This window comes from Oncorhynchus mykiss, chromosome 14 (genome assembly GCF_057628025.1).
Source record: "Oncorhynchus mykiss isolate SJ-2025 chromosome 14, ASM5762802v1, whole genome shotgun sequence".
Taxonomy (NCBI): domain Eukaryota; kingdom Metazoa; phylum Chordata; class Actinopteri; order Salmoniformes; family Salmonidae; genus Oncorhynchus; species Oncorhynchus mykiss.
In genome coordinates, this window is record NC_143035.1 from 1,832,640 (window position 1) to 1,851,532 (window position 18,893).

An 18,893-nucleotide genomic window follows, 5' to 3' on the forward strand; every position below is an offset into this window, starting at 1 on the left:
CAGATATAGCCAGTGGTTCACTGCCCTTGACCAGCACAAAAATATCCTGTCGCATACTGCATTAAAATCAAATAGCCCCCGCGATATGCAACTTTGTAGGGAAGTTAGGAACCAATATACACAGGCAGTTAGGAAAGCAAAGGCTAGCTTTTTCAAACATAAATTTGCATCCTGCAGCACAAACTCCAAAAAGTTCCTCCCAGCTGCCCACTGCAATGAGGCTGGGAAACAATGTCACCACCGATAAATCCACAATAATTGAGAATTTCAATCAGCATTTTTCCACGGCTTGCCATGCTTTCCACCTGTCTACCCCTACTCTGGTCAACAGCCCTGCACCCCCCACAGCAACTTTCCCAAGCCTCCCTCATTTCCCCCTCACCCAAATCCAGATAACTGATGTTCTGAAAGAGCTGCACAATCTGGACCCTTACAAATCAGCAGGGCTAGACAATCTGGACCCTCTCTTTCTAAAATGATCAGCCTAAATTGTTGCAACCTCTATTACTAGCCTGTTCAACCTCTCTTTTGTATCGTCTGAGATCCCCATCTTCAAAGGGGAGACACTCTAGACCCAAACTGTTGCAGACCTGTATCTATCCTACCCTGCCTTTCTAAGGTCTTCAAAAGCCAAGTTAACAAACAGATGCCCGACCATTTCGAATCCCACAGTACCTTCTCCGCTATGCAATCTGGTTTCCGAGCTGGTCATGGGTGCACCTCAGCCACGCTCAAGGTCCTAAACGTTATCATAACTGCCATCGATAAGAGACAATACTGTGCAGCTGTATTCATCGACCTGGCCAAGGTTTGACTCTGTCAATCACCACATTCTTATCGGGAGACTCAACAGTCTTGGTTTCTCAAATGACTGCCTCGCCTGGTTCACCAACTACTTTTCAGACAAAATTCAGTGTGTCAAATCGGAGGGCCTGTTGTCCGGACATCTGGCAGTCTCTATGGGGGTGCCGCAGGGTTCAATTCTCGGGCCGACTCCTTTCTCTGTATACATCAATGATGTCGCTCTTGCTGCTAGTGATTCTCTGTTCCACCTCTACGCAGACGACACCATTCTGTATACCTCTGGCCCTGCTTTGGACACTGTGTTAACTTACCTCCAAACTCTGCTCTTAAATGCAAGTAAAACTAAATTCATGCTCTTCAACCGATCGCTGCCCGCACCTGCACGCCCTTCCAGCATCACTACTTTGGTCGGTTCTGACTTAGAATATGTGGACAACTACAAATACCTAGGTGTCTGGTTAGACTGTAAACTCTCCTTCCAGACTTGCATTAAGCATCTCCAATCCAGAATTAAATCTAGAATCAGCTTCCTATTTCGCAACAAAGCATCCTGCAACAAACATAACCTCGTAAAACTGACTATCCTGCCGATCCTTGACTTTGTTGATGTCATTTACAAAATAGCCTCCAACACTCTACTCAGCAAATTGGATACAGTCTATCACAGTGCAATCTGTTTTGTCACCAAAGCCCCATACACTACCCACCACTGCGACCTGTATGCTCTCGTTGGCTGGACCTAGCTTCATATTCGTCACCAAACCCACTGGCTCCTGGTCATCTATAAGTTTTTGCTAGGTAAAGCCCCGCCTTATCTCAGCTTACTGGTCACCATAGCAGCACCCATGTGCTCCAACAGGTATATTTCAATGGTCACCCCGAAAAACAATTCCTTCTTTCCTTCCAGATCTCTGCTGCCAATGACTGGAACAAACTGCAAAAAATCACTGAAGCTGGAGATCATATCTCCCTCACTAGCTTTAATCACCAGCTGTCAGAGCAGCTCACAGATCACTGCACCTGTACATAGCCCATCTGTAAATAGCCCATCCAACTACCTCATCCCCATACTGTTATTTTTGTATTTATTTATCTCTACTTACACATTAATCTTCTGCATATCTATCATATCTATCTGTTTAATTGCTAAATTGTAATTACTATGGCCTATTTATTGCCTTACCTCCCTTATCTTACCTCATTTGCACACACTGTATATAGTCTTTTTTTTCTCTTGTGTTATTGACTGTATGTTTGTTTACTCTGTGTTGTTTGTGTCGCACTGCTTTACTTTATCTTGACCAGGTCGCAGTTGTAAATGAGTACTTGTTCTCAACTAGCCTACCTGGTTAAATATAGGTGAAATAAAAAATAATGTAAAAATGGTCTCATTTTTCTCAGTGATGTCCAATGTAGATGAAACCTATTCATGTTTCTGTGAGAGAATACAGTATAGGTGAGGTGTGTAAATACAATCAAATGTTGTTGCTTGAGTCTCACGTTATCGTTGTGGTCGAGTACTGCAATCTGTGTCCGCTGTTTCATGCAAGTGCAGTCAAAATGCTTTCGTTTTGGAGGATATTGTAGCAGGGAACTGTGAAATGTCTCCAGGTATTCTGTAGTGATTTTTTAAATTATAAGTAGATCAGTACACAATCCAACTGTGTATAACTAGCAAAAAATATATTTTGTTTCAGCCCATGTAACGGTTTTCCTCCTCTTCTGAGGTGGAGTAGGAAGGATCGGACCAATATGCAGCATGGTAAGTGTTCGTCATTTTATTAAATTGAACTGAACACCACAATACAAAGTAAACAAAAGAACATCCGAAACAGTTCCGCCTGGTCACTAAAACAAAGACAGAAAACAACTATCCACAAATCATAGTGGGAAAACAGGATGCCTAAGTATGGTTCTCAATCAGAGACAATGACAAACAGCTGCCTCTGATTGGGAACCATACTAGGCCAAACACAGAAATACAAAAAACATTGAACAACAACATAGAAAGCCCACCCCAACTCACGCCCTGACCAAACTAAAATAGAGAAATAAAAAAGGAATTAAGGTCAGGACGTGACAGCCCAGCTTGATACAAAAAGGGAAAAACAAAAAAGGAATCAGGTGCTTGACTTCGGGCCTAGGAAATCCCTCAAAAACATTCCTTACCCATGGACACTTCAACAAGTGACTATCCCAGGATATAAAGAAATAGGCAAAAAACACGCAGATTGCGTGTTTTGTTCTGTAAATAAATTATCAGACAATGCAGAAACAGAATGTTACTTTTTCTTTATTTCACGGGATAGTCATCTATTGAAGTCTCCTCGGGTAAGGAATGCTTTTTTGGGCATCAAGCAGATGATGGTTAAATACTGTTCTTACTTGTGTGTTTGAGAGCAGGGCCCCAATGACACCTTCCTTGTCTCTCTTGCTCGTCCTCCTCATTTAGTGCTTGTTGGGTGCACAGCCTTGCCAGACAACAGTTCCTCTGGAGATTGTACTGTTAGGTGTTCTGTATCGCATAGAATATGGTCCTGCCAAACATGTTCAGAAGCCTTGACCATTGCTCCAGTGTTGTGTATGTGCCACCCTGTGAATAAAAGATATGCGGCAGGCAGAAAATTGCTCTCAGGCATACCTCTTATATCAGGGAATGATGTCCAGGTACCTGAGTGTCCATTGATACAATCCCACTTCACCCTCAACTGTGTTCCCAAATAATAGATGTCTGTGTGCAAGACTGCTTGGCCACAGATCTGGCAGAGCTTGAAAAGTGGTAAAAGTTTTGTTTCAAAGACAATTGTCTGACTCTTGCCATGCTTGACTCTTGTCATGCTACATCTTCACTGTCAAGAGTCTGAAGACGAGCTTAAACTTGTTCCAGGCCTTGTATCGTGGGGTCTGCAGCCTCTTCTTCACGGGTGTCTTTGGAGGTTCTTTTTGAGGGTGTTGACATCATTGGCTGGGCTGAACTGGATCCAGGTTGCTGCTTATGACAACTGAATAATATAAAGGGACTAGCTTGATTATTCTACTATCAAATATTCTCTAAGAGCTAATTGGCAACTTAATATTATAATACAAATAGCAAATACATGTGATAAAGATGTTTTCTTGAGGAGACCAGCAGTACAAATCAAAGCAAGAGAAATCAAAGGTAACTGTAGCGACAGATTGCATAACATTACTTACTTTTGTTGGCAATGGTGTAGAGGCAGTGGTTACACTTTGTAAACGCTAAGGGTTTAAACAGAGCGAGACAATTAGCCAGCTAACTAGTTACAGAATTTTAAATGATCTCCATCCATAATGACCAAACGACTGTGTTGCAGTTTATGAACATTTTGGGTAGTTTAGATAAAGCTTTGATAACTTGCACACACCATATGGCTTTTTAGGATCCTGAGGACTTGGTAGCTTTTTAGCTATATGGCTAGGTGGTATTAGCAAGCTAGATAGATAGCTAGTATGTAACAAAACATCTTCTCTTACTTTGTGACTTATTTTCTTTTGTGCTATTGTTTGGTCATATGACACTGGTCGTTTGTGGAAAAGGGAAATATATACACACACAATGTTAAGCAGTGGACTTTGGAAAAAAAGATTAGTGCTCTTCTGGAATGATTCATTCTGTAAGCTTCATGTACTGTAAATCAGGGTTACATTCAACACTATACACAGTATACAATATACACAGTATACACTATACACAGTATGCTAGCGGAACCCCTCGACAACATTCCGCTGAAAAGGCAGCGCACGAAATTCTAAAATATGTTTTAGAAATATGTAACTTTTATACCTTAAGGGAACATTTTGACATTCATCATATGGTTAGTGAGAAAGTCCACATTGCAAATGTACGGTCCCTTACTCGACGTCCGCCAACGTTTCTAAAATTCGCAGACAGCGGCGGGCCATGGAGAAGGGCCGGATATTCCAGGAAGTCATCAAACGAAGTCTCGGACATTCGGTTTCCATTTTTTATACAATTTTCACATTTTTGTCATTTTTCCGCTGTCCCGGTAAATCCCACAAGAGGGCGAATGGAATCATATTGCAAATGTACAAAACATCCTCAATCATGACGTGGCCTTTTCTCCTAAATGGAAAAGACTTCGAAGACGAAACTTGGTGAGCATAGGTTTGGCATAATGGCCAGTTGGCCCCAAACAAGATGGCGTCGAGGCCTCAACGGTTTTTGAGTTATGGCCATTTTTCTGGGATTAAAGGTCAAAAATGAAAATAAAGCACCAATTTTTCCGCTTCACGTCAAAGTAAATGAACCTACGGTGTCAATAAAAAAAGAACCAGACATTTATCTATCGGAATTTAAGCGAAATCGTACAATGTACAATTGGTGATGTTCAAAAAAGTTTTATTTTTTTAAGTTACAGATCCAGTTGCAGCGTGTTCAGACAAATTTTTTCGAAGTGTGTTTCCGAGCTCTGCGAGATTTCTGTGATTTTCTGAAATAATACACACTCATTCAACACGCTGTAAATAAGTCAGTAAAGACTTAAAACTCAATATTTGATAAGTGCCTACCCCAAGGAGGATATGTGTTCACTTTCAGGTTCCTGTGTAAACCGGAAGTGCCTTAAAATGGTGTCAGGGTTAAAAAGGTCAGTTCTTTTCAAAACTTCATATGTGTGATTAGGCAAACCTCAGGAACTGTAAGTCAGTAATTTCTCCCAACAGATGTCAAAGAAAAGCTCTCACACACACACACACACACAGCAAGGATGGAGTGACAAAGTGCGGTGCTTAAAGACACTCAGAGCCTGCAATGGCATTATCATAATCTCTCGGCTATGCCGAGTTCAACGAGATGCCCCACTAGACTGTAGCTTGCTCAGTCTGAGCTCAGCGACCATGAAAAAAGTAGGTCCATAATGAAGCCTGGCCCTAAATTGCAGGCGCTTTTGGGTGACAGCGGAAGAAGAGTTAGGGTTAGAAGCACAATTAGACCTCAGGAAAATTCCTGAGGTCCTCCCGATCTGTGCAAGCCTAACCTTGACCATGTGGCATTAACCCTTAACAGTTAAAAGAAGGTGTTTACATCAAACAGTTGTAAATGACTTCTCTCCCCATAGGAATACATTGCCTGCACGCCTAAATTCAACCTGAAGCCTATGTGGGTTATGAATGTCTTATGAACCTGTCTTCGATGACAATCCATCAGACCACTATGAGGTCTACCTGTGTTGATTCTAAGCTTCCTGAAGCGACTGGAAGTGGTTAAAATCACACTAAAAGTGTTTTTCCATACCCAACCAGCAGTTTGTGATAAATAGTGCATTCAACCCTGTGTAAATTGGTCAGTTCTTAACGTAAACACTTACAACTCAGGATTCTGTAAAGGCATACCCCAATCAGGATATGTGTTTTTATATAGCTTCCTGTGACAACCGGAAGTGCCTTAAATGGTGCCATAGGGGCTGTTTCGAAGGGTTAAAAAGGTCAGATCTTTTCAAAACTTCATATGTGTGATTAGCCAACCCCCATGAAATGTAAATCAGTCATGTCTCCCATAACATTTCCATTAAAAAATCACGCACACACAGCTAGGACAGAGGGACACAGTGTGGTGCGCAGAGACAGACAGAGCCTGCAATAGTTACCTTTGTTCGAACTATTACCGTCAGACCTAGAGTTCTGCAACCTGTTCTAGAGCTCAGGTCTATAGTGTGTGGTGAGTTATGTGGCTCTAGAAGGTTCTCAGACCGAGAAACAGCCTCGTACATTTGCAATAACTTCAATTAATTTTGACATCACAAAAATGACGACATTTAGAAATGTCCCAGAGTCACAAGACTAGGTGCATTGCAACCGCCTCGGCCCATAGAGACGGACCCTAAAGTTTCTGTCTGATAGCTCCTTCAAGGACCCCGTAGCAACCCCCGGAAAATGTGGATTTTCAACACAAATTAAGGTCGCTACTCGGGCTCCAAATGACCTATTGAGCCTGTAATATTTGTGTTGTGGAGAAATGACCAGGCAGGAGACGGGAGTACAGTTAGTTTTCGTTTAGTCAAAACCCCTCGTGCTCTGCAGTTCCCGGCACCCCAGTGCGCATGTGCATTTCCTATTAGGTGTAGTAACGTAACACTGCCGTAATGCATTACTGCATAGTAACAGCACAGTAACTAATATAAACAGATGTAGATCCCAGATACTACAGAGCCGAAACTTGGTATTCGGGGTCACCTCAGCTAGGCTTACACATAATGTCAGAACAGCTAGAACGTAACTTTGTGTTTTTGGTTTTTATTATGGTTTGAACAGAAGGCGCTGTGAATTTTGGGCCAGCTCTGAAATATGTGATAGTTGGCTTCTAAATGAGTTGGAAAAAGTGGGTGTGGTGTCAGTTTGTATCAGTTTGGTGTCAGAATGATATCTAATTTACTGATGGACACTGACTTGCTGGCTGAATTTTGTAAATTTTCAATATGTTTAAACAGTGAGCGACCATCACCAAAATGGCATTCTGAAATCAAAACCAAGGAGTGATGGAGAGGAACCACTATCACTGCCTGACCATCCCGAGTTCATCAGGTCAGTCAGTTTTGCATTTCTGCAGTATTTTTGAGCATGACAAATTTGTGATGATAAATGCCCATTGAAACATATTGCAAATACACCGTGCATTTGCAATATGATTCAAGAGTGAAAAAACATCACCAAATGGACATGATGAAATCAACACAACGAGTGATGGAGAGGAACCACTATCACTGCCCGGCCATCCTGAATTCATCAGGCCAGGTCAATTTTGCATTTCTGCAGTATTTTTTAGCATGACAAATTTGTGATGGTAAAAGCACATTCAAACATGGTGATTGGAATGGGTTACTAGGAGCACATTTTAATGCCATTACGGGGTAGCAAGGTTGGGTAGGGAGCACCCCCCACCCGTGCCCATCCTTGTCATTTTGGAAGTTTTCAAAAAAAATCTTTAAACTACAGTCCCACTTCTCCCTGATCATACATGACAAAAATACCATCTAGGTTGATTCATGGCTTAACATGGTGCTATATATAATTTTGGCAGTATAAATGCCTGTTGGACATGGTTCACAGACTTTTGGGTTCATAAACTGACTTCCATTGATCGTACATGGCAAATGGACATAACATCCTGATTTGGAACTTTCAAATCTTACATTTTGCATTTGGACATTTCTTATGGCATTTGGCAAAAAAAGTGACTTTTGACTTCCTAGGAAATCATATTGCAAATGAACAAAACATATGCCTTATGGACAAGTAAAACATAAAAAAAGATAATCAAATGGCAAAAGTATGTTCATACAGTTCTTATTCATGTGTAATTGACAAAAAATCTAAAGTATTTCGTAAAACGGTCCTGAAAGCACTTTAAGAGGGTGATACGTTTTTAAAAAAATGTGCACATTTTCGACTTTTGACTTCCTATGAAATCATTTTGCAAATGGAAAAAACATATGCCTTATGGACAAGTAAAACATAAATAAAGAATTATAATAAAATATGACTAAAGTATGTTGATACAGTTCTTATACATGTGTAATTGATAAGAAAAATCGAAAGAATTGCGAAAACGGTCCAGAAAACACTTTTTTGAGGGGGTGATACGTTTTTGAAAAAACACATTTTCAAAATTTTACTCTCGGGTCTTGACTTGTGTTACATTTGCAATATGAAAAGATACGGAGGAGCACACTCGCCATCTATTGGATTTTTGCAGTGTTACACTTTTTGCCATATGGCATTTGCAATCAACTTTGAATGAAACAACGTCCAATTGAGTGGTATTGGACACTGTGTATATAGTTCGTACAGTGCCAATATGTTCCCATTCATTTTTGTTCATTTCAGGGGGGTGTTCCCTTACACACATTAACAAGTCCAATACAGCATATGAAAGATAAACTTCTTGTTAATCCGCCAATCAGATTTCAAAAAGGCTTTACAGCGAAAGCACAACATATGATTATGTTAGGTCAGAGCCAAGTCAAGAAAACACACACAGCCATTTTCCAGCCAAAGAGAGGAGTCACAAAAAGCAGAAATATAGATACAATTAATAACTAACCTTTGGTGATCTTCATCAGATGACACTCATAGGACATCATGTTACACAATACATGTATGTTTTGTTCGATAATGTGTATATTTATATCCAAAAGTCTCAGTTTACATTGGCACGTAACGTGCAGTAATTTTTTGATTCCAAAACATCCTGTGATTTTGCAGAAAGCCACATCAAATCCCAGAAATACTCATAATAAACAATGATAAAAGATGCAAGTGTTATACACAGAATTAAAGACAGACTTCTCCTTAACTTTTTGGTGACAGGAGTATTTTCACATCCGGATGAAATGCATGCCCAAATTCAACTGCCTGCTACTCATCCCCAGAAGTTAAGATATGCATATTATTAGTAGATTTCGATAGACAGCACTCTGAAGTTTCTAAAACTGTTTGAATCATGTCTGTGAGTATAACAGATCTTATTTAGCAGGCGAAACCCCTAGGACAAACCGTTCAGATGTTTATTTTTTTGAGGTCACTCTATTTTCAATGGGTTTCCATTTTCTAAGGGACCTTCTTGCAGTTCCTATCGCTTCCATTAGATGTCAACAGTCTTTAGAAATTGGTTGAGGTTTTTCCTTTGTGTAATAAGAAGTACTGCCATCTTGAACGAGGCTCACTTGAAGTGTACTGTTAGAGGCACGTGACCAGAAAGCTAGTTTCTGGTCACGTGTTTTCCTCCTGTATTGAACACAGATCATCCCGTCTTCAATTGTATTAATTATTTACGTAAAAAAATACCTAGTTGTATTACAAAAGAAGTTTGAAATGTTTTTATAGGTAAAGTTTGAGATAATTTGAAGTCATGTTGCGCAAGTTGGAACCGGTGTTTTTCTGGATCAAACGCGCCAAAATCCAAATTCATTTTGGATATATATCGACGGAATTAATCAAACAAAAGGACCATTGGTGATGTTTATAGGACATATTCGAGTGCCAACAAAAGAAGCTCGTCAAAGGTAAGGCATTCATTATATTTTTATTTCTGCGTTTTGTGTCGCGCCTGCAGTGTTGAAATATGCTTTTCTTTCTTTGTTTACGGAGGTGCTATTATCAGATAATAGCATCGTTTGCTTTCTCCGAAAAGTATTTTTGAAATCTGACATGTTGGCTGGATTCACAACAGGTGTAGCTTTATTTCGCTATCTTGCAAGTGTGATTTAAGAAAGTTTGATATTTATAGTAATTTATTTGAATTTGTGCTCTGTATTTTCCATGGCTTTTGGCCAGGTGAGATGATAGCGTCCCACATCCCAGAGAGGTTAATGCAACCGCTGTGTCAGATTTTTTTAAAACTTTACGGAAAAAGCATAATCTGAGGACGGCGCTCAGAGCCCAATCCAGCCAAAGAAATATCCACCATGTTGGAGTCAACAGAAGTTAGAAATAACTTTATAAATATTCACTTTCCTTTGATGATCTTCATCAGAATGCACTACCAGGAATCCAAGTTCGACAATAAATTACTGATTTGTTCCATAAAGTCCATCATTTATGTCCAAATAGCCACTTGTTGTTAGCGTGTTCAGCCCATTAATCCATCTTCATGAGGCGCGAGCACTACGTCTAGACAAAAACTCAAAGTTATGTTACAGGTTGTAGAAACATGTCAAACGATGTATGGAATCAATCTTTAGGATGTTTTTAACATAAAACATCAATAATGTTCCAACCGGGGAATTTCATTGTCTGTAGAAAAGCACTGGAACGAGAGCTAACTCTGTCGGGACCGCATGTCACGAGCCTGAGACACTCTGCCAAACCACTGACTCATTCAGCTCCCATTCCCCACTCCCAAGCCTGAAACACATTTCTAAAGACGGTTGACATCTAGTGGAAGCCTTAGGAAGTGCAACCTGACCCCATAGACACTGTGTATTCAGTAGGCCAAGCTCAGATTTCCCACTTCCTGGTTGGATTTTTCTCAGGTTTTCGCCTGATAATATGCACATATTAGCATCTGGGACTGAGTAGGAGGCAGTTTACTCTGGACACACATTTCATCCAAAAGTGAAAATGCTGCCCCCTATCCCAAACAGGTTTTAACACCAGTAGACTTTGTAAACAAAGTTTTATTTGTAAGTCATAAAACCACTAACCCTGTGTTGTTGTCCTGGTCTCCATTGGACCGACCAGAGGTTTGGTCCCTGCTGCTCACTGTACAAATCTATTGGCTGTAAAATTCATTTATCCAATCATTAAATCAACAACTTTAAACATGTTCTTTTAAAATAATATCCCATTTTTCATTAAGTATATTTTATTGAATGTCACTCATTCTCCAGCACTCTATTCTAACCAAACCTGCCTTACCAGTTTATATCAACAGGTGTCACTATGCACTAGCTAGTCAAAAATGGCTGATGCCATGATGGCTGCATGTCTCTGTAAATTATGGTTGTGCTATAATCCATACATTTTCTCTTTATGCATTAGCCATCCACCTGTTATGGTTGGACACACGTGTTCATATTCTCCGTGTAGACTGCTCTGTGGCGGAAATAGAATATTTTTTACTTATAAAATTCTTTTAAAACTAGCTATAGATTGGAACACTGATTTTAGAGGATGACTATTAACTGCTTTTATCAACGCATACCTTGTTTTCCAGTAAAATGTGTTTTTGCTCTCTCATGAGGCAGGCAACCAGGCAGGCAGGAGAGGAGGGTTTCCACTAGATTACACAGCCACAAAGTTAGATTCCACAGACCAGAGAGGACTGTGAGTGAAGAACAGTTGTTGAGGCGTGGTTGATGAGGCTCTGTTGGCTGTAGCTAGGAGACCACTGTGACTTACAAGTGAATCCACCTGTCACAGAGAGCGTGGGGATGACCGTGTTCGGAAATCCCAGGGACAGGGTTGCATGCACAAGACAAAATGGAGGCAAACGGGCTAAAATTGGGGGAGGTACTATGTCAACTTGTCCAATTAGAAATGCCAGTTTTCTTAATGTTCAATAAGAGTTATAAGTTTTCTATGACGTGAACAAATGAATGTCTGGTAAACACGTTCGGTGATGCTGTTTGAAAGCGGTGTGGCGGTGCCACACCAGATTGAAAAGTACTGGGGCAAAGGCTGTCTCGCCACACTTTTTCCTGCGGCTCTGGTTATTATAAGTTAGCCTCAATTGTAGCTGCTATCATGCCTAAATAAATCGATCAAATGAAAGTTCTTGTCATATGTACAGGACAGATGTCACATGGCTGGTAGCACCTTAATTGGGGAGGACGGGCTCTTAGTAATGGCTGGAACGGAGTGAATGGAATGGTATCAAACACATCACAAACACTGTTAACGTGTTTGATACCATTCCATTCACAACACTATTATTGAGCTGTCCTACCCTCAACAGCCTCCTGTGAAATACATGGTGTAGGCTTCACAGTTCAATTAAATGCTTACTGATGTCAATCTTATTCACTCATCATAGGTCTATTTTTACCATGTCATGTTGATGTTGCATGGATCTAGCACGCATTTGCAGTATAGGCTATATTTTTGGTTTCATGTGTGTAGCCCACGGGCCTAGTCTTTCCCTTAACGTGTTGTGCTTTCCTAGCTATCATTATATTAATGATATTAGAATGCATGGATAATCTCACTTTTTTTCTATTCCTTGCATGCATCTCTTTTACATCTAATTCATTATCGCTTTCAATCTTTAGATCCAATTGTCGCTTTGTTGAGTCCCTTTTCCCTGGTAAGTAACTTGTTCTTTTTTATGCCTGCAGCCCTGCATAGGGCATCCTGCCATCATATCATCTGGCTCAGATGATCTTCCCTTGGAGACGAGGCCCCCAAACTATTTAATAAAATGTTATATTGCATTTAGTTTTTGTTGTTCATTCACTTAAGCCTGAACTCGAGTGAAATGTCACTTACGAAAGTTCAATCAGAAAGGCTGGTCAGAATGCTTGTTTAACTTCATCCAGTAAGCATAACATAATACACTTAGTTTCCTATTCTACGGGCATAGTGGGAATAAATACAAATGTATCAGTATAGCATCTTGTTTCTCCTCCTCTTTCCTATAAGCCATGTGCCTATTTAACTGAGAGCCTATAAGTATTAAGTATGGCATAATATCATGCACATTCCTCGCGCCTACCGTTTAAGCTATCGGTTCACTCTTGGGGGGGGGGGGGGGGGGGGGGGTCAATACCTGCAGCCCCGCATAGGACTAACTGCAATCACATCATTTTACGACGCCATTCCCCAAACTATTTCATAAAATGTCGCATTGCATTCCGTTTTTGTTGTTCATTCAGTTAATGGCCTGTGTAGGCTGCCGTCTTTCGGATGGGACGTTAAATGGGTGTCCTGACTATCTGAGGTCATTAAAGATCCCATGGCACTTATCATAAGAGTTAACCCCGGTGTCCTGGCTAAAATCCCAATCTGGCCTTCAAACCATCATGGTCACCTAATAATCCCCAGTTTACAATTGGCTCATTCATCCCCCTCCTCTCCCCTGCAACCATTCCCCAGGTCGTTGCTGTAAATGAGAACATGTTCTAGGTCAACTTACCTGGTAAAATAACGGATAAATAAAATATTTAATAAAAATGGGTAGGATGCATACGTTTTAACTCACCAATGAAACAACACAGTGTGCTCAAAAACGTAGAAATGTAGTTGTAGTCACGATCTGGTTACCGATAAGTATGAACAGTTTTTGTGTTATTACAAATGTATTAACTTCTTTCCGGATAACTTCTAAACTACCCACAATGCATTATTTTGCAATGTCATATGGGGGATCTGTGCTACCACGTTTGTATGCTAGCTCGGTAAATAGCTCAAGCTGGCTAGCATTAGCCACACCTCATGTTAGTCACAGACTTTGATAGCATGGCAGACTCTGGTGCTTTCTTGCCGTGGCCTCAAAACAAAAGAGAAAATCATACCTGCTTGTTCTATAGTGTGTTACTACATCTGTTTTCCTTTTTGTTTTGTCAACTTTATGGCATTTTATCTGTGAAGTAGGCTACGGGAGTCTTGTCAAATTTTCTACCTTGGCCTAGCGCGCTAGCTGACTGACATCTGGAATCGATCTATTTTAGATTTCGGGCCTGCCTCCCCATGGCTTTGGTAGTTAACTCAGCCTGCACTCTTTTAAAAGTTTACCATAGGATGGTCACCAACCATCCATCTGTAAGTGTCTGCTCTCTCTTTGCTTTCAATCTGTGGTTATGTTTTAGTTGTGTTGTGTTAGTTATGTTCTAGCTGGTCTCCAGTAGTTGGGCTTTAGCTTGCCGACAATAACAATGTTGCTTGGCTAGGCTGGTTAGGCTAATAGTTAGTTGGCTAAATAGCTAGTGTAAGCTGGCTGGCTAGATAGCTGGCTAAGATAATTGCAGATAGCTAAAATTCTTTGATAAATGGTTAGATGGTGACATTTATTTCCAAAACTTTGGTTTGCTTTAATGTAGGTGTAAGCTAGGTGTTAATAGCAACTGGCTGACTCCTTCAGTGCTAAATTATAGTTAACAGGCTAGTAGGGCTAATGTTAGAAGGCATTTTGGCAAGCAACATTGCAAGTTATTTGTAACAATACATTCATAAAGTATCTTGTACGTTGGCTGAATATACAATTTAAACCAGTAGTCAATTTTGGTTTAATTTGGTTTCATTTGAATATATACACTACTTGTCAACGGTGTGGGTACTGGGAGCGGAGTCAGGTGCAGGAGAGCAGAAAGTTGTGAACAGGCGCACACTTTATTAGGGCAGGCGAAACCAACAGACGGACGCCACTGCGTCGAAACCTCCAGCCAATTGGTAAAAGTGCAAACCGCGCAAACAGTCACAATAATTATGTACAAACAAATAAACATACCTATGAAATAAAACACGGAAATAAACGCATACCAGTATAGCACGTCAAAATAGACATGTAACACAAAACAATCTCACACCAAGACATGAGGGGGAACAGAGGAATACATACATGTGGTGTGATTTGGGAATGAAAACCAGGTGTGCAGGGAACAAGACAAAACAAATGGATAAATGGAGCGGTGATGGCTAGAAAGCCGGTGACATATTTGAGATTATTCAAATAGCCACCCTTTGACTTAATGACAGCTTTGCACACTCTTGGAATTCTCTCAACCAGCTCATGAGGTAGTCACCTGGAATGCATTTCAATTAACAGGTATGCATTCTTAAAAGTTAATTTGTGGAATTTCTTTCCTTAATTCATTTGAGCACCTAAAGACCTAAAGATGTTTCAGAGATGAGATAAGCCTTGTGTTTACTTCCCTACCTGATAGCAGTGGTATTTGATAGCTATGGTGGGAGGTGATGAGAGGATTGTGTTCGGGATTTACATCTTTATTTCAACTAGTGTTGTGACAAGGTAGGGGTGGTATACAGAAGATAGCCCTATTTGGTAAAATACCAAGTCCATATTATGGCAAGAACTGCTCAAATAAGCAAAGAGAAATGACATTCCATCATTACTTAGGACAAGAAGATCAGTCAATATGGAACATTTCAAGAACTTTTCAAGTTTCTTCGAGTGCAGTCACAAAAGCCATCAAGCGCTATGATGAAACTGGCTCTCATGAGGACCGCCACAGGAATGAAAGACCCAGCGGTACCTTTGCTGCAAAGGATAAGTTCATTACAGTCACCAGCCTCAGAAATTGCAGCCCAAATATATGCTTCATACAGTTCAATTAACAGAGGTGACTGTGTGAATCAGGCCTTTATGGTCAAATTGCTGCATAGAAACCACTAACAAAGGAGACCAATAATAAGAAAATACCTGCTTGGGCCAAGAAACATGAGCAATGTACATTAGACTGGTGGAAATGTGTCCTTTGGTCTGGAGTCCAAATTTGAGATTTTTGGTTCCAACCGCCGTGTCTTTGTGAGACGTGGTGTTGGTGAACGGATGATCTCCACATGTGTGGTTCCCACCGTAAAGCATGGGTGCTTTGCTGGTGACACTGTCTGTGATTTATTTAGAATTCAAGAACACGGCTACCACAGCATTCTGCAGCGATACGCCATCCCATCTCGTTTGGGCTTAGTGGGACTATCATTTGTTTTTCAACAGGACAATGACCCAAAACAACTCCAGGCTGTGTAACAGCTATTTTACCAAGGAGAGTGATGGAGTGCTGCATCAGATGACCTGGCCTCCACAATCACCCGACCTTAACCCAATTGAGATGGTTTGGGATGAGATAGTGATGGAAAAGCAGCCAACAACTGCTCAGATGTGGGAACTCCTTCAAGACTGTTGGAAAAACATTCCAGGTGAAGCTGGTTGAAAGAATGCCAAGAGTGTGCAAATCTGTCATTAAGGCAAAGGGTAGCTATTTGAAGAATCTCAAATATAAAATATATTTTGATTGTTTAACACTATTTTGGTTACTACATGTTATTTCATAGTTTGTTGTCTTCACTATTATTCTACAATGTAGAAAATTGTAAAACTAAAGAAAAACCCTTGAATGAGTAGGTGTTCTAAAACTTTTGACCGGTAGTGTACATTTGAAGTTATTTCTGTTGGAGTTTACATTATAGGGAATATTCTGGCTTGGATGTTAAATCATATCCCATAATTTTTTTCTCTCCGACATAACTTGGGCATTCTTCTAAATGTTGATGTAATAACACCAAAAATAGAAAAGTGAGGTGTAACTTTGCATTGGGACTTTTGATGCATATACTAATGCTAATTCATATGTTACATGTGGTTACATTTATGCTACCTACCCTTTAAGCATGTACTCGATTTAACTTATCTTGCATGACAATACGGTGACAGTGTCGAGCGAGAAAATGCAACTGCATCTTTCTCACATTAAGAAATCATCACCTAACTCTGTAAGAAATTTAAGATCTGGAATGACAAAGCATTTTTTGCATTACAATCTAATGTGCTTCTCAGGAGAGAATCACTAAAGCATCGGACGAGGGGTCGATTTGCTCATAGTGTAGCGAGACAGCAGAGACATGCATGATTATTTGCAGATAACAAGACAATGCAGAGTTTTCTAGTCCATTCTTCCACCTCAGATGTTAAGACATTCTGTATTTGTCACGCCCTGACCTTAGTTATCTAGGGTGGGTATCCTTGTTTGTCTTGTCTAGGGTTTTTGTATGTCTAGGGGTGTTTGTTCGTCTAGGCATATTGTAGGTCTATGGTGGCCTGAATTGGTTCCCAATCAGAGACAGCGGTTTATCGTTGTCTCTGATAGGATCCCCAATTTAGGTTTCCATTTTCCCTTTTGGTTTCGTGGGTTCTATTCTATGTTTAGTTGCCTGTTCTGCACTTCTCATATTAGCGTCACGGTTCATTTTGTTGTTTTGTATAGTTTGTTCAGTGTTCTTTCTTAATTAAAGAAGTATGTACGCCTACCACCCTGCGCCTTGGTCTCCTCCATATGACGGACATGACAGTATTGCTGCTACAGAAATACACATGGCTGGAGCTACCAGATGATAATAAACAGACTGACACTAATAAATTGTACATATGCCCCCTGTATAGTTTAGATGGCTACTGTATTAAAGGATAATCAGATGTCCTGTCAGTTACTCTGGTGATACAGCCATGAATTGCTATGTCAATAACCAACACAGCTCTGACGTGAATATTCCAAGAACATTTGCCATACAATTATTAGCAGAAAATGAACCTTGGATATATCATGAGATAAGTGGTGTTGTGTTTTCCAAGTACATTAGCTAGTGTTTGCCATAGCAACTGACAGTACCACAACATGTGATCACCATATGACATCATGCAGTTTGTTTAGAGCAGGGGTCGGGTGTCAAACTAATTTTGCCATTCGGGGCGCATTCGGTCTTCATCTAGGTCTGGATGGCTGCCCAAAAAGACGTTCTCCAGCGATTAATGTGTAAATACAGTAAAGTAAAAAAGGTATATTTTTTAAACCACTGCAAACATGCCTCTCTCGGGATATGCTGTTGGAATCAGTTCAGCCACCGGCTTTTCCATGCATCGTGCAAACAGAGATAAACACCTCTCTGGGAAGAGGAAGTGCGGGAGAATTCTCATCAGTTAGTCACATGCGCACATTCCCTCTCAAGAGAACACCAAGACGGCCCTCAAGGAACTTCACTGGACTCTATGTAAACTGGAAACAATATATCAGGAGGCTGCATTTATTGTAGCTGGGGATTTTAACAATGCAAATTTGGGAACAAGGCGACCTATATTCTGTTAGCATATTGATTGCACGACACGCAGCGCTAATACTCTCGACCACTGCTACTCTAACTTCCGCGACGCATACAAAGCCCTCCCACGCCCTCCCTTCAGCAAATCTGACCATGACGTCATCTTGCTCGTACCGTCTTTTAGGCAGAAACTCATAGAGGATGTACCATTAACGAGAACCATTCAATGCTGGTCTAACCAATCGGAAGCCATGCTTCAAGATTGTATTGATTACGCAAACTGAATATGTTCCGGTCAGCCTCAGAGAAACACATTGACCTATACGCTGACTCGGTGAGTGCATTTATAAAGAAGTGCATTGGAGATGTTGTATCTGCTGCGACTATTAAAACCTACCCTAACCAGAAACTGTGGATGGATGGTGGCATTTGCGCAAAACTGAAAGCAAAACAAAGTGCGATTCACTGCATTTAATCATGGAAATCGGTCTGGAAATATGGCTGAATATAAACAGTGTAGTTTTTCCATCCGCAAGGCAACCAAACAAGCAAAATGACGGCTCAGACACAAGACGTATGTGGCAGAATCTACAGGAAATCACGGACTACAAAACCAAAAACAGCCATGTCACGGACACCGACGTCACGCTTCCGGACAAACTAAACACCTATTTTGCCCGCTTTGAGGATAATACAGTGCCACCGTTGCGGAAAACAAAGACTCCAACCCCTCTCAGTGGTTGACGTGAGTAAAACATTTAAACATGTTAACCCTCGCAAGGCTGCTGACCCAGACGGCATCCCTAGAAGCAGACCAGCTGGCTGGTGTGTTTACGGACATATTC

The 18,893-nt window shown here is 40.7% G+C and overlaps 1 long non-coding RNA gene across 2 annotated transcripts in view; it reads right to left on the reverse strand.

Annotated features, from left to right (window-relative positions):
* Nucleotides 1-2,567: 2,567 nt before the first annotated feature.
* The window catches only part of LOC149978235 (uncharacterized), a 1,155,107-nt gene continuing 1,138,781 nt past the window's right edge, over nt 2,568-18,893 (reverse strand). Inside the window, exons 1-4 of one of the 2 annotated variants that reach the window (XR_016486223.1) lie at nt 11,486-11,611; nt 10,986-11,060; nt 4,000-4,044; nt 2,568-3,806 (exon numbers count right to left, since the gene is read on the reverse strand). This is a non-coding gene — a long non-coding RNA (uncharacterized LOC149978235). Of the gene's footprint in view, nt 3,807-3,999; nt 4,045-10,985; nt 11,061-11,485; nt 11,612-18,893 lie in introns of those variants that run through there. The other variant, XR_016486222.1, reaches the window with a different exon arrangement.